We start from the raw sequence: 14,324 nt of genomic DNA on the forward strand, positions 1-14,324 counted from the left end.
GTCTCTCTGGCAATGGTCGACACAGAAAACGATCAATATGAGTTTTTCACAACTTTTTTTGATTTTTGGGCTTTTTGATACTTTAACATCCACGTGGACTACAAAAGGGACCGGCGGGTGAAGCGAGCCATGTGAGGGTGCGCTAATTGGGGGTCCGGGTCAACATTAACACAAAAATGTAAACACCCATGTCAACCTTTTCATGTGTCACGCGCGGTTTAGCGAAGTCGCAGCCCTCTGATCAGACGTGAATCAAGCCCTCTGTTCCAAGCACATGGAAGGGCCACACCATGGTCACCAGGGGCCCAGAGCAGTAAGCTGTGACTTAGCTAATCCCGTCATAGGTTTTCTTCATTTCTCCTTAGCCCGTTTGTAGTTTAATGTTAAATCCCTACCAGAGGCTGACAGGGTAGGCTGGGACTTGTAGTTCCACAGCAGGGGAAGAGCCGCCGGTTTGCCAGCCTTGAGCACAGATCCTTCCCGGCCATGACAGAGTTAAGAATTAATCATGAAATCCCCGCGAGCAGCTGCCGGTGATGTGCAGGACGGAGCTGAGATTTCTAATTACAGAGATTATGAATGAGTCCTGCTCCCGCCTCTGCTGCACAGAGACTCTGACCAGTGTCCAGCAGACGTTTAATTCTCTGTGCATGAGGCTGGGAGGGCCGGCCCCCTTACAGCTGATACCCAGCAGCATGCTGTACTACAAGCCCCAACATCTGCGGAGTTGTAGTTCTCCGCCACCTGGAGAGTGCGCGTACACACACAGCAATGGAGACGCTGCCATACTTGCATGTGGTTCTATCACTGATGTTTATAAGACAGATCCTTTGATAGGACAGATTTATTCGTACAGCTCCTCACTGCGGCGATAAAAAAAAAAATCAGCAGTTGATGCAATTTACCTATAACGATCCTGATTCAGGGCTGATCAGAAGGGGGTGAATTTGGCCCCGTTAGCGTACACATGCTAGCAATGACTTTCAGGGAATTGGGGGATCGTTCAGCGGGGTGGTGTTAAGGCGCTCGCTAAGCAGCGAATATACACCTTCTGGCGAGCCAACCTGAATCAGGTTCAACTTGTCGCCGGCTACGCTGAGCTGTCCCTGCTAGTGCTGCAGGGCGTTTACGGTTAATGCTGACTAGGCCGGCAGTGGTTAACCGGTGATATAGTCATGTGTGACCTGGCGATCCACAAAAAAAAAAAAAATTGTAAAAAACAATTTTTCACAATTTTTTCTTCTATGCTGTGCTGTCTCCCGCGTTATGCACCCGATTTATATGCTGATGTATTATCAGCATTAATGCCTTACGCCTTATAATAAATTTGCCCTTTATATGAGTTATTGTGTTATATTGTCACCGTCGCCTCTCCCAGTAGCTGGGCAGATGGGACCATTCTATCTGTCTACCAGCCAATCCCCAACTTGCTGCTCGCCTTCAGATGGGACTATGGGAAGTTCTGTCTGTCGGCCAATCCGCCGCTGCAGTATTAAGCTGTGTTGTTTGTGCATTATAAGCGTATCAGGCAGATCCCTGGAGATTGGGTAACCAGAAACCGGAGGTAAAGCCCCAGCAATGAGCCAGGAACATTTCATAGGTTATTTCCAAGACCTGGAATGTTTATTTGGTACGGCAGCCAAGTCATTCCATGTAGCTCTCTTACGAAGCACCTGCGGACAGACTATAAACACACACAGCATGCTTCTTTTGTATCTAGTCCCCGCCAAGAGGGTCGTTCACATGTGGATTCCGTGGAGGCAGCAGTGATAGCACTGTATGGCGGTGCAGCAGGAGGCGTCTATTACATGCAGGCGCCTCCCGCTGCAGCAGTGATCCTATACACAGGCATCGGATCAAAGCACTTACAATCAGGCAGCCAACATCACCCTCGGTGCCAAGTACGCTGCCGTCGCATTGGCCAGAAGATCCCTGGCCTCTCCCCACCCCTTAAATGGCGGTGATAAACCTCTGTTTTCACAAACGGAGTAAGTTGCCACCTCCTCCCCACCCCCAACTGGCATCAGGCTATCAATCATTGCCAGTCTGATGCTGTTCCTGTGGATTTCGGTGGGGTGTGTTCTAACTGAAATCTAAATTGCTGTGTAAAACTAAAGCTGTCTTAACATTTGTGGATGACATGTAAACACAAAGTGTTTACCCTGCACAGAAAAAATATAAACCAGCACAATCTGTACAGGTTACATCTGCCCCACCTGCGGTGCAGTTGTGTGCTTTTTTTTTTGCTAACAATGCTGAATCAGTCCTTAGTGGTGTGGTGGGGGCAGTTGTCAGAGTCCCCCCGATCATAAGTGAATATAATGCATGGCTAGCAGCTCACAGGCCCCCAACATCGGCAAAAACAGGGTGTTGCGAGTATAGGCCACCCCACAAAATTTTTGGCTGCGCGCATCCCATTTCCCTCCATCTGTTTCTTCAATAATGGGAGGTATAATGTAACTCCCTGCCAACGAGCATGTAACCCCCTGGTATTTGGGCATGTAACTCCCTGGCAACGAGCATGTAACCCCCTGGTATTTGGGCATGTAACTCCCTGGCAACGAGCATGTAACTCACTGGTAGCAAGCAACAAACCACAGGCAATGAATAAGAACCCCCTGTAAACAAGCGTGTAACAATTGTCAATGAGCATGAAACCCCTGGCAACAAGCATAGAACTCTTGGCAACAAGCATGTAGGTAAAAAAATGATATAATAAATGTATGGAGGGGGACGGCAGTAATGTTTTGTGCAGGGGGGGCGCGCAAAATTTCTAGTTCCGCCACTGAGTGAGGGGTTGGGTTACCAGTGCTGTAACATGCTGGGAGTAAGGCCGTGGCACTGATAGGGTTACATGGTCTCAGACATGGACTGCACGGCTGACATTAGGAATGTGCTATTCTGCAGGGTTAATTGTGCGGTTATTGATCGCAATGCATTCCTGTGTCTGCTGTAAAAGGCTAATAGGGATTCTGCATGAAGGATGACACAGGCCTGGAATCGGCTTTTAGCATTTTATTTTCTGTCTCTAAATGCAGTCAGTCAGCGTGGTCATTGCTGGGGGATTCTCTAAAGTGTAGTGAAGCGAATGTGAGCCGGTCATTTAGTAAGAGACACGTTACCGCCTGTACACAGAGGGCTGATAATGCATTGCTGCAGCCGCTGGTTCATACACTCAGGTGTCGTTATCAGCGGCGTAACTATAGAGGGTGCAAGGGATGCAGCTGCTATGGGGCCCGGCCGCTTAGTGGGCCCAGACAACAACCCCATTGCACAGTATTCTGTTTATTTTTTTAATTAATAGTGAGCAGGGTTCTGGTTCCTGTCAATTCACTTCTGGATAGGCGAGGGGTGTCACCGGGACTGCCCAGCCACGCTCAGTGTGTGCCCGGAGACGCCCAACGCATGCAGTAGAAAGAGTCAGGAAGTATATCTGCAGCAGCGGTGCATCTGACAGGTGGCTCAAGCACGGAGTGCCGAACATCCCTAAGTCAGCGAACCAGCACTCTCCTCTCTGCCCCGGTGCCATGTCCCCATCACTCTTGTCTCCTGACCCCTCTGTTCTGTCCCTGCCTTCTTTGTCATGATCGCGCCCTCACTGTCCTGAACCTATCCTCTCCATCCTGATCCTGATACCTCTGTCCTAAACCTCTCTCTGTCACCACTGTACTGACACTGCCCTGTCCCTGTCACTCCTATCTCATGCTCCCTCTGGCCTTTCCCACACAATGCGGAGAAGGAGCCGGGTGAACCATTAGCAGACAGCGGTGTGGAGTTTAAACGCATTTCGCCATGCTCACGTGACTTTTTCAGTAGGGGTGGGAACTTTATAACAGATATACTGCTTTACATACACCTGTCTTTATTTGTTCTACTTTTATTTATTTGTGAATTATTGTGTATGCTTTATCAAATTTATATAAAAAAAATACAATTATTTTATTATAATCTTTGTTTTTTTATGTGGGTACAAATGTATTTTTGTTTTTTTACCTCTCGGTGCCAGTTGAAGGGGGGGGGGGGGCCTTTAAAGATTTTGGTTTGGGGCCCACAACGTTCTAGTTACACCCGTTTACCACAGAACTAGTGACTCGCTGCTACCACGCAGCGACTACAACAGTTGGCGGCAGCCGGCACTGCCGACACGCCAACCAAGCTTATAGGTGAATCAGGTGGTTGAGGCTTATTGCTATTGTCTGCTGTCTGTAACAAAATAAACAAATTGTTCTTTTAATTCTAAAACATTGCTGCCTTTATGAAAGCCTGGAACGTACAGACTGGCTCTAGCTGGTATCTCTTCCGAACCTCTAACTACCGTATCTAGTTTTTATATAAATCCACATATAAGCCCAGTCCATGACGGCAGAATAGCCCTCGGTGCCAGGGACACTGCGCCTTCTGTTGGCGCTGGATACCCGTATAAATTAGTGCGCTGGCAATTGTCTGACATTTGAGGCTGTTGTGTTTTTAATTAAAGCTAATTAAGTGAATACTCAAAGGATGGCTTCCTGCCAAGTAGTTGTGTTTTTATTTACGTACATTTTAATGAGCTTGGTACAGACCAGAACTTTTGTGGGAAATAAAGTTTGTGGTAGCTAAAAAATAACACCCGTTTCTAGCTGCCGCCTTGTGCCGGAAGTGCCAAGACAGAGAGACGTGGGCGGTGCTTGTAGAGAATGACCTGCAGCCAGGTGTGCAGGAAACATCACCTACTGTACGTCCAGTCTGACCTGCAGCCAGGTGTGGAGGAGAGGTCCCCTGTTACGTCCAGTCTGACCTGCAGCCAGGTGTGGAGGAGAGGTCACCTGTTACGTCCAGTCTGACCTGCAGCCAGGTGTGGAGGAGAGGTCCCCTGTTACGTCCAGTCTGACCTGCAGCCAGGTGTGGAGGAGAGGTCACCTGTTACGTCCAGTCTGACCTGCAGCCAGGTGTGCAGGAGAGGTCACCTGTTATGTCCAGTGTTACCTGCAGCCAGGTGTGCAGGAGAGGTGACCTGTTACGTCCAGTCTGACCTGCAGCCAGGTGTGGAGGAGAGGTCACCTGTTACATCCAGTCTGACCTGCAGCCAGGTGTGGAGGAGAGGTCACCTGTTACGTCCAGTCTGACCTGCAGCCAGGTGTGCAGGAGAGGTCCCCTGTTACATCCAGTCTGACCTGCAGGCAGGTGTGGAGGAGAGGTGACCTGTTACGTCCAGTCTGACCTGCAGCCAGGTGTGGAGGAGAGGTGACCTGTTACGTCCAGTCTGACCTGCAGCCAGGTGTGGAGGAGAGGTGACCTGTTACGTCCAGTCTGACCTGCAGCCAGGTGTGGAGGAGAGGTGACCTGTTACGTCCAGTCTGAACTGCAGCCAGGTGTGGAGGAGAGGTCACCTGTTACATCCAGTCTGACCTACAGCCAGGTGTGGACGAGAGGTGACCTGTTACGTCCAGTCTGACCTGCAGCCAGGTGTGCAGGAGAGGTCACCTGTTACATCCTGTCTTACCTGCAGCCAGGTGTGCAGGAGAGGTCACCTGTTACATCCAGTCTAACCTGCAGCCAGGTGTGGTGGAGAGGTGACCTGTTACATCCAGTCTGACCTGCAGCCAGGTGTGCAGGAGAGGTCACCTGTTACATCCAGTCTGACCTACAGCCAGGTGTGGAGGAGAGGTCACCTGTAACATCCAATCTGACCTGCAGCCAGGTGTGCAGGAGAGGTCACCTGTTACATCCAGTCTGACCTGCAGCTAGGTGTGCAGGAGAGGTCCCCTGTTACATCCTGTCTTACCTGCAGCCAGGTGTGCAGGAGAGGTCACCTGTTACGTCCAGTCTGACCTGCAGCCAGGTGTGCAGGAGAGGTCACCTGTTACGTCCAGTCTGATCTGCAGCCAGGTGTGCAGGAGAGGTGACCTGTTACATCCAGTCTGACCTGCAGCCAGGTGTGGAGGAGAGGTCCCCTGTTACATCCAGTCTGACCTGCAGCCAGGTGTGGAGGAGAGGTCACCTGTTACGTCCAGTCTGACCTGCAGCCAGGTGTGCAGGAGAGGTCACCTGTTACGTCCAGTCTGACCTGCAGCCAGGTGTGCAGGAGAGGTCACCTGTTACGTCCAGTCTGACCTGCAGCCAGGTGTGCAGGAGAGGTCACCTGTTACATCCAGTCTGACCTGCAGCCAGGTGTGCAGGAGAGGTCACCTGTTACATCCAGTCTGACCTGCAGCCAGGTGTGCAGGAGAGGTCACCTGTTACATCCAGTCTGACCTGCAGCCAGGTGTGCAGGAGAGGTCACCTGTTACATCCAGTCTGACCTGCAGCCAGGTGTGCAGGAGAGGTCACCTGTTAGGTCCAGTCTAAAGAATGGTCACATCTGGAAGTTAGAGGATGCAGAGACCTCTGTGTGATGTTACAGCTGATCCTCAATACCACTGTCATAGGGTATTAGCTACCTGAGGGTATGTATTGCAAACTGTGACTTGTATTATTATTTACCATATTACACAGTGCTGTAAAGAGAATATTCACATTTAAATCTATATTCCCTAAACACACACACATGCATGATTTTATTAAGCCGTTTACTTGCTATATGTCTGTTTTAGGTTTTTCGGACTGTGGGGAATAAGAGAAACACCTGGATAAGATATAGGCAAGCATAATGGGTTACATATAAACTCCACACTGATATTGCCTTGGTCGGAATTTATTCCATGACACGGTGCTGTGAGACAAAAATTATTGTGTAATATTGTTGTCAATCAGTAACTTTGCTCAGGAAATCTCAGGGATCTCTACCAATTGCTGGTACAGTAGCTGAGTGCATGGTAAATATACTTTGCAGGAGATGATCCTGACATCAGAAGGAAATAGCGGGACCATGTATGCCTTACAATTGGCTGTCGGGGTCTGGACCTCCCCATCTGGAGGCTCTGGTTTTATAATCCAGTCCTCGTCTCACAGATGGTTGACAATCTACCATTATGTTTGCAGAGTGCTGGATTCTCTTGGTCTTATAGTTGGGTGCTGAGGTCTTGGAGCAGAGTGTTGGTTTGTTTTTCTTGGTCTCCTAGCTAGATTCTGAGATCTTGGAGCAGAATGCTAGATTCTCTTGGTCTCATAGTTGGGTGCTGGGTTCACTTGGTCACATAGCTGGGTGTTGGGATCTTGGAGCAGAGTGCTAGATTCTCTTGGTCTTATAGTTAGGTGCTGGGTTCTCTTGCTCACATAGCTGAGTACTGGGTTATCTTGGTCTTATAACTGGGTGCTGGGGTCTTGGAGCAGAGTGCTGGGTTCTCTTGGTCTCATAGTTGGGTGCTGAGTCTTGGAGCAGAGTGCTGGGTTCTCTTGGTCTCATAGCTGGGTGCTGAGTCTTGGAGCAGAGTGTTGGTTTGTTTTTCTTGGTCTCCTAGCTAGATGCTGAGATCTTGAAGCAGAGTGCTAGATTCTCTTGGTCTTATAGTTGGGTGCTGGGTTCACTTGGTTGCATAGCTGGGTGTTGGGATCTTGGAGCAGAGTGCTAAATTCTCTTGGCCTTATAGTTGGGATGCTGGGTTCACTTGGTCACATAGCTGGATGTTGGGATCTTGGAGCAGAGTGCTAGATTATCTTGGTCTTATAGTTGGGTGCTGGGTTCACTTGGTCACATAGCTGGGTGTTGGGATCTTGGAGCAGAGTGCTAGATTCTCTTGGTCTTATAGTTGGGTGCTGGGTTCTCTTGCTCACATAGCTGAGGTCTGGGTTCTCTTGGTCTTATAACTGGGTGCTGGGGTCTTGGAGCAGAGTGCTGGGTTCTCTTGGTCTCATAGCTGGGTGCTGAGTCTTGGAGCAGAGTGCTGGGTTCTCTTGGTCTCATAGCTGGGTGCTGAGTCTTGGAGCAGAGTGATGGGTTTTCTTGGTCTTATAGCTGGGTGCTGGGTTCACTTGGTTGCATAGCTGGGTGCTGGGATCTTGGAAAAGAGTTCTAGATTCTCTTGGTCTTATAGTTGGGTGCTGGTTTCACTTGGTCACATAGCTGGGTGTTGGGATCTTGGAGCAGAGTGCTAGATTCTCTTGGTCTTATAGTTAGGTGCTGGGTTCTCTTGCTCACATAGCTGAGTGTTGGGTTATCTTGGTCTTATAACTGGGTGCTGGGGTCTTGGAGCAGAGTGCTGGGTTCTCTTGGTCTCATAGTTGGGTGCTGAGTCTTGGAGCAGAGTGCTGGGTTCTCTTGGTCTCATAGCTGGGTGCTGAGTCTTGGAGCAGAGTGTTGGTTTGTTTTTCTTGGTCTCCTAGCTAGATGCTGAGATCTTGGAGCAGAATGCTAGATTCTCTTGGTCTTATAGTTGGGTGCTGGGTTCACTTGGTCGCATAGCTGGGTGTTGGGATCTTGGAGCAGAGTGCTAAATTCTCTTGGTCTTATAGTTGGGATGCTGGGTTCACTTGGTCACATAGCTGGGTGTTGGGATCTTGGAGCAGAGTGCTAGATTCTCTTGGTCTTATAGTTGGGTGCTGGGTTCACTTGGTCACATAGCTGGGTGTTGGGATCTTGGAGCAGAGTGCTAGATTCTCTTGGTCTTATAGTTGGGTGCTGGGTTCTCTTGCTCACATAGCTGAGTGTTGGGTTCTCTTGATCTTATAACTGGGTGCTGGGGTCTTGGAGCAGAGTGCTGGGTTCTCTTGGTCTCATAGCTGGGTGCTGAGTCTTGGAGCAGAGTGCTGGGTTCTCTTGGGCTCATAGCTGGGTGCTGAGTCTTGGAGCAGAGTGATGGGTTCTCTTGGTCTTATAGCTGGGTGCTGAGTCTTGGAGCAGAGTGCTGGGTTCTCTTGGTCTCATAGCTGGGTGCTGAGCCTTGGAACAGAGTGCTGGATTCTCTTGGGCTTATAACTGGGTGCTGAGCCTTGGAGCAGAGTGCTGGGTTCTCCTGGTCTTATAGCTGGGTGCTGGGGTCTTGGAGCAGAGTGCTGGATTCTCTTGGTCTTATAGCTGGGTGTTGGGGTCTTGCAGCAGAGTGCTGGGTTCTCTTGGTCTCATAGCTGGGTGCTGGGGTCTTGGAGCAGAGTGCTGGGTTCTCTTGGTCTCATAGCTGGGTGCTGGGGTCTTGGAGCAGAGTGCTGGGTTCTCTTGGTCTCATAGCTGGGGTCTTGGAGCAGAGTGCTGGATTATCTTGGTCTTATGGTTGGGTGCTGGGGTATTGGAGCAGAGTGCTGGGTTCTCTTGGTCTCATAGCTGGGTGCTGGGGTCTTGGAGCAGAGTGCTGGGTTCTCTTGGTCTCATAGCTGGGGTCTTGGAGCAGAGTGCTGGATTATCTTGGTCTTATGGTTGGGTGCTGGGGTATTGGAGCAGAGTGCTGTGTTTTCTTGGTCTTATAGCTGGGTGCTGGGGTCTTGGACCAGAGTGTTGTTTTTTCTTGGTCTTATAGCTGGGTGCTGGGGTCTTGGACCAGTGTTGTTTTTTCTTGGTCTTATAGCTGGGTGCTGGGGTCTTGGACCAGAGTGTTGTTTTTTCTTGGTCTTATAACTGAGTGCTGGGGTCTTGCAGCAGAGTGTTGTGTTTTCTTGGTCTTATAGTTGGGTGCTGGGGTCTTGGACCAGAATTTTAGTTCTAATGTATTTAGATTCAATAGATATTTTAAGATATTAGTAACAGATAATGAGAAGTTATCTGTTAGTAACAAATAATAAGAACATTTGGCAATATTGTAATATTCTGTATTTCTTTGTTTTCTGTAACGATGAAGAAGATTATACGTATATATATCGCATTCTGTATAATCTAGAAGCGGTTAGTGTACCTTGTGTCTCACATTTTGGGGGGAATGTAACAGGGTACGAATATTCGGCAACTATACGTCCTGCCCCCTAAGAAATGACAGGATTGGGAGTTACGTCTCACAGGGAGTAATGCCGGTGTGTTTCTGGTGACTTGATGCAACATCGGTATCGCTAGCACAGCACTTGGGGGAGATGCGTCAATTCTTCTAGAGAGATAAAGTGGTTACATTGCCCCTAGGAATCAGTCAGCTTCTAACTGTCACTATTAAATGTAGACCTTGACGTTGTCTACCAGCCATCCAGGTATACCAGGCTTTGGCCATATCATGTGACCTCTGTAGGACGTCTGACCTCTGCCGCTATAGTGCTGTAGTGTAACCTAGCTCCCTGCCATGCTGAGTCTGGCCATATCATGTGACCTCTGTAGAGCGTCTCTCCTGTGCTGCTATAGTGCTGTAGTGTAACCTAGATCTATCATGTGACCTCTGTAGGGCATCTCTCCTGTGCCGCTATAGTGCTGTAGTGTAACCTAGATCTATCATGTGACCTCTGTAGGGCGTCTCTCCTCTGCCGCTATAGTGCTGTAGTGTAACCTAGATCTATCATGTGACCTCTGTAGGGCGTCTCTCCTGTGCCGCTATAGTGCTGTAGTGTAACCTGGATCTATCATGTGACCTCTGTAGGGCGTCTCTCCTGTGCCGCTATAGTGCTGTAGTGTAACCTAGATCTATCATGTGACCTCTCTAGGGCGTCTCTCCTCTGCCGCTATAGTGCTGTAGTGTAACCTAGATCTATCATGTGACCTCTGTAGGGCGTCTCTCCTGTGCCGCTATAGTGCTGTAGTGTAACCTTGATCTATCATGTGACCTCTGTAGGGCGTCTCTCCTGTGCCGCTATAGTGCTGTAGTGTAACCTAGATCTATCATGTGACCTCTGTAGGGCGTCTCTCCTCTGCCGCTATAGTGCTGTAGTGTAACCTAGATCTATCATGTGACCTCTGTAGGGCGTCTCTCCTGTGCCGCTATAGTGCTGTAGTGTAACCTAGATCTATCATGTGACCTCTGTAGGGCATCTCTCCTGTGCCGCTATAGTGCTGTAGTGTAACCTAGATCTATCATGTGACCTCTCTAGGGCGTCTCTCCTGTGCCGCTATAGTGCTGTAGTGTAACCTAGATCTATCATGTGACCTCTCTAGGGCGTCTCTCCTCTGCCGCTATAGTGCTGTAGTGTAACCTAGATCTATCATGTGACCTCTGTAGGGCGTCTTTCCTGTGCCGCTATAGTGCTGTAGTGTAACCTTGATCTATCATGTGACCTCTGTAGGGCGTCTCTCCTGTGCCGCTATAGTGCTGTAGTGTAACCTAGATCTATCATGTGACCTCTGTAGGGCGTCTCTCCTGTGCCGCTATAGTGCTGTAGTGTAACCTAGATCTATCATGTGACCTCTGTAGGGCATCTCTCCTGTGCCGCTATAGTGCTGTAGTGTAACCTAGATCTATCATGTGACCTCTGTAGGGCGTCTCTCCTGTGCCGCTATAGTGCTGTAGTGTAACCTAGATCTATCATGTGACCTCTGTAGGGTGTCTCTCCTGTGCCGCTATAGTGCTGTAGTGTAACCTAGATCTATCATGTGACCTCTCTAGGGCGTCTCTCCTCTGCCGCTATAGTGCTGTAGTGTAACCTTGATCTATCATGTGACCTCTGTAGGGCGTCTCTCCTGTGCCGCTATAGTGCTGTAGTGTAACCTAGATCTATCATGTGACCTCTCTAGGGCGTCTCTCCTCTGCCGCTATAGTGCTGTAGTGTAACCTAGATCTATCATGTGACCTCTGTAGGGCGTCTCTCCTCTTCCGCCCAATAGTGCTGTAGTGTAACCTAGATCTATCATGTGACCTCTGTAGGGCGTCTCTCCTGTGCCGCTATAGTGCTGTAGTGTAACCTAGATCTATCATGTGACCTCTGTAGGGCGTCTCTCCTGTGCCGCTATAGTGCTGTAGTGTAACCTAGATCTATCATGTGACCTCTGTAGGGCGTCTCTCCTCTGCCGCTATAGTGCTGTAGTGTAACCTAGATCTATCATGTGACCTCTCTAGGGCGTCTCTCCTCTGCCGCTATAGTGCTGTAGTGTAACCTAGATCTATCATGTGACCTCTCTAGGGCGTCTCTCCTGTGCCGCTATAGTGCTGTAGTGTAACCTAGATCTATCATGTGACCTCTGTAGGGCATCTCTCCTGTGCCGCTATAGTGCTGTAGTGTAACCTAGATCTATCATGTGACCTCTGTAGGGCGTCTCTCCTGTGCCGCTATAGTGCTGTAGTGTAACCTAGATCTATCATGTGACCTCTGTAGGGGGTCTCTCCTCTGCCGCTATAGTGCTGTAGTGTAACCTAGATCTATCATGTGACCTCTCTAGGGCGTCTCTCCTCTGCCGCTATAGTGCTGTAGTGTAACCTTGATCTATCATGTGACCTCTGTAGGGCGTCTCTCCTGTGCCGCTATAGTGCTGTAGTGTAACCTAGATCTATCATGTGACCTCTCTAGGGCGTCTCTCCTCTGCCGCTATAGTGCTGTAGTGTAACCTAGATCTATCATGTGACCTCTGTAGGGCGTCTCTCCTCTTCCGCCCAATAGTGCTGTAGTGTAACCTAGATCTATCATGTGACCTCTGTAGAGCGTCTCTCCTGTGCTGCTATAGTGCTGTAGTGTAACCTAGATCTATCATGTGACCTCTGTAGGGCGTCTCTCCTGTGCCGCTATAGTGCTGTAGTGTAACCTAGATCTATCATGTGACCTCTGTAGGGCGTCTCTCCTGTGCCGCTATAGTGCTGTAGTGTAACCTAGATCTATCATGTGACCTCTGTAGGGCGTCTCTCCTCTGCCGCTATAGTGCTGTAGTGTAACCTAGATCTATCATGTGACCTCTCTAGGGCGTCTCTCCTCTGCCGCTATAGTGCTGTAGTGTAACCTAGATCTATCATGTGACCTCTCTAGGGCGTCTCTCCTGTGCCGCTATAGTGCTGTAGTGTAACCTAGATCTATCATGTGACCTCTGTAGGGCATCTCTCCTGTGCCGCTATAGTGCTGTAGTGTAACCTAGATCTATCATGTGACCTCTGTAGGGCGTCTCTCCTGTGCCGCTATAGTGCTGTAGTGTAACCTAGATCTATCATGTGACCTCTGTAGGGGGTCTCTCCTCTGCCGCTATAGTGCTGTAGTGTAACCTAGATCTATCATGTGACCTCTCTAGGGCGTCTCTCCTCTGCCGCTATAGTGCTGTAGTGTAACCTAGCTCCCTGCCATGCTGAGTCTATCCCTGCCTGCTGTGAGTGACAGAGAGAGAGCTGATGCTGTAAGTCACTCTCCGGGGCTGTATGTGCTAGGTGACGTGTGCATGTGCAGCTACCTGGCTGTCACTGCTGCTGCCGTCCCCTATACACAGTGCTATAATGTACTGGTGTAGTATCTGCATACACAGCCATATACACTAATAGCAGGGACGTGGGCGTGAGCTATACGGAAGTTCTCGCAATGTTGTCATTTGCTTATTGTTCCCTAAATGTTTATTTGTTATTTGTTGTTCCCACAGGATAATATTTCTGTGTACGGCTCACAATAACAAACCACAGAGTAACACTAGAGATTGTCATATAGCGGAACGTTCTCAGATCCGATAACACTACTCCTATATATGTTTCCATTGTTCCTCTCTGCAATGTACTCAGTGTGCACCTATGCGGTCCCACAAACCAAGGAGATGCCCCATCTAATATAAAGTATTGCATCCCCCATAGCAACCTATGGGGGTCCGAGTGCTGTCCGGAATGGAGGGATCACAGCAGGGATCAGAGGTACATTCAGGAGATTCAAATATTTGGTTCTTTCTGAGGGTTAAGATGCGAATATGTAATGATAATGGGCCCATCTCTGTCTCTTTCTACCTCTTTCTCTGTCTACATGTATTATCCTGTATGTCTCTCTCTCGCTTCCTTTTTTACAATTTTTTTTTCAAACTTCGTGGGGTCTTGGACGGTGATAAAGTACCAGCCAATCAGCTCCTAACTGGCATGTTACAGGCTGTGTTTAAAAATAGGGAGTTACGAGCTGATTGGCTGATACTTTATCTCTGCGCAAAAGACAACTTTTGGGGCTCATTCAGACCTGCCCGTACAGGTCCGAATTCATCCCCATCCCTAACGGTGGGGGACTTCGGGTGCACATGGGCGCCAATACGCATGTGCAGATCCCCGCAGCGAGTGATTTCGTCCACATGGTCATCCGCCAGGGCGCTGTGATTCTCTCTCTTTTCCTCTCTCTCCGTTTGTCTTTCCCAATCTCCGTTCCTCTCTATGGTCCCCGTTTATTATCGAATATTTGCGGCTTAATCCCTGAAAACACCCGGTTTCGTGGAGTAACTGGAAACATTTATCATCACCCAAATGTATGACTGAGAGACTGCAGCTGCGATCCCCCCATTCCTGTCGAAGGCTGTAACCCCCATAGTGACAGCACAGACGGCCAGCACCACACTGAACACATGGCGGAGACGGGCGCTAATATCACACTCACATTGCAAATGCAATTCATGATTAATAGGCTCCAATATA

At 49.2% G+C, this 14,324-nt stretch overlaps 1 protein-coding gene across 14 annotated transcripts in view; it reads left to right on the forward strand.

The window, feature by feature from the left end:
* The window catches only part of ABLIM1 (actin binding LIM protein 1), a 211,667-nt gene that overhangs the window by 100,125 nt on the left and 97,218 nt on the right, over nucleotides 1–14,324 (forward strand). The gene's annotated exons all lie outside the window — the stretch shown is intronic.

The sequence above is a fragment of the Crinia signifera genome, chromosome 6, assembly GCF_055691185.1.
Source record: "Crinia signifera chromosome 6, ASM5569118v1, whole genome shotgun sequence".
NCBI classification, from domain to species: Eukaryota; Metazoa; Chordata; class Amphibia; order Anura; family Myobatrachidae; genus Crinia; species Crinia signifera.